Source organism: Mus caroli, chromosome 6 (genome assembly GCF_900094665.2).
Source record: "Mus caroli chromosome 6, CAROLI_EIJ_v1.1, whole genome shotgun sequence".
Taxonomy (NCBI): Eukaryota; Metazoa; Chordata; class Mammalia; order Rodentia; family Muridae; genus Mus; species Mus caroli.
Window position 1 is genome coordinate 89,236,109 of NC_034575.1, and position 2,561 is coordinate 89,238,669.

The window sequence follows — 2,561 nt, forward strand, 5'->3', positions numbered from 1 at the left end:
AATATATAGATGGCACAAATTGCATTGGGTAGGTCTAAAAAAGTAAAGAGAGAGAAGATGATAAGGCCGGTAGGGAAGAGGGGGTAGGTATGGAAGGGGTTGGGNGAAAGGGATCAATAAGATCAAAATGCATTGTTTGAAATTATCAAAGATCTAATAAAATAAAAGAGAAAAGGAACATTAACGTAATGAAACTCATTTCTTTGTCAACCAAAAAGTTTAATTTTAAACTGTAAAAACCCTAAAAACCTTTATGGTACTCATTAGGAATTTTTGCTACAATGATGGCCCAAAGTGACAGAACAAATATATAGTTATGCATGAAAAAGATAAAATGGAGAAGAAGAAGGTGGTTAGACCATGGTGACATGAAGCAGCCATATTACAGACTGTCTTTATGTACCAGCAAAGAGAAACACAGGAACACAGAGGTGATGCAGCTTGCATTTGAGAAAGACCAGAAGAGACTAGACTGTCGAGAGAACATGAAAAGCCAGTGGAGGCTATCTGGCAAGATGTGGGGCTGGGATGTTCCAGTGTGATCAGCTGTGAAANTGACCACATCCTGCTGAGGATCCTTTGTAGATCCCAGACAAGGGAGCAAAATCTTGATCTGCACCCTGGAAATGCAAAACTCTGTTCTTCTGAAATAGGAGTTGACAGAGCTCCAAAGAGAAATCAAGCTGTCCAGGCTGACGGGGCAACACTAATAGCATTTACATATCTGTGGGTCACGTTTTGAACTTGGCTCAGCAAGGATTTGTGATAGCACTTGGCACTTTTCACTAGCATCAAGAGCAGAAGCGAGACAGTGGCCACCCGTAATTCCAGCACTAAGGAACCAGAGACAAGGGCCCCTGGGGCAAGCTGAAGCTAATCTAACTGCAGTCAATGAGTACACCAAGAGACCAGGCCTCAATAAACAAAGCGAAAGTAACCAAGAAAAACAGCTCTTGATAACCTCAGGCCTCCACATGCACATGCATATACATGCAAAACACTTACACATACATGCACCATCCCTCATCATATCACACATACCATATATACACATGAACACTACACACATGCATATATATATAGATGCACATCACACACTGTACACACTACACACATGTTCATAAGAAGAAGAGAAGGTTCAAATCTCATTCTAACCAACTTCCCAGAAAGTGGCTATCAATGATGACATCAAGGGTGACCCATATTCTTCACATGGATGTGGAGGGGAGCCAATTGGCTTATAGGAGTAGCTATCAGTTTAGAAGACAATGGGGGTAGTTTAAATGGGAATTGTGCCTATAAATTGCCTAGAATTAAGAGGATGCATGTGTTAGCTCTTATCTTCATTACCAAAATATTCTGCAATTGTTCCTTCTCTGTAGGAAAAGACAGGAGGAAGGAGAAAGGTATTTTGTGATGAGAAAATTGCGCTGTAGTTCCTGTTNCCAGCATTAGAAAAGATCATTGTCAGGAGGGTGTGGTGAATTTAGACTAGGGAGTAGCAACCTCCCAGGAATCAGAAAACAGAGCAATGCATTTTCAACTTTTGGATTACAGCTTCACAGATAGATAAACTTTATGGTGTGAAACAGTAATATATATCTTATTTTACATTCTACTTGATTAAGCTTTATGCTAAAGCATATTTCTGGTCATGATTCATAAAAATGATCTCCTGACCCCAAANATCATAACCTACAGTTTGAAAAACACAAGGTTCAATAGTTCTCATGCGAGTCCTTGGGGGAGCCCGGGAGCACCTTCATGTCTGGAGGCTGTTCCCACACTTCAGTTTACCCTGGCTCCTGATGAGTTCAGGCCCTGCCTCGCTCCTCCCCTTTCCTCCTTAGACACCTTTACTGGTGAAGCCTGCTTCCTTCTCAGTGTCCAAGCTTCATTTATTGTTTCACTTTCTAGGGACCTGATTTAAGAAGCGGATATATTTTTATATTTGCTATGGCATGGGGGTAGAGGCAGGTGGAGATGAAAATTAGCATCTTTCTAAATTAATGAATGTTAGTTGAGTGGCAGTTTTGTGCCTTGAACTCCACAAAGCTCGAAGTAAAGAGACCATTTGCAGACTCTCAAAGCCATGGAGGCTTAGATCAGAGTGCATGGGCATTGCACCCGTTCCTCAGGTGGAGTCTCCACACATCTGAATTGTGATTTAACTGGACCTAGCCTTTGTCCTCATCAAAAGAAACTTTCTTAGCGATAGAATGAGACCATTTACTCAAAGATGGGCAGAAGCAGATCTCCTCACTCACCTCTCTGAAGCAGCATACCTGACTCAAAGCTTACTCCGGCATNTGACATGTGTGTGTATAGATCTCAGTGGCAACGTGGGGACTTAATTCTGGCAGACATCTATCCCGTTTCTGCTAGGCTGTTTGGGGTCCCCAAGGGGTACTGAGGACTGCAATAGCAGAGAAACCAACCCACTGTTTGAGAGCTCAGTGAGGCAGCTTGTTAGAGCCATACTCAGATGAGACCCTATTGCTGGGTAGCTGATGGACTATGGATTTGTCTCTTCATTGCTCTGAGCTTTTCTTCCGATACTA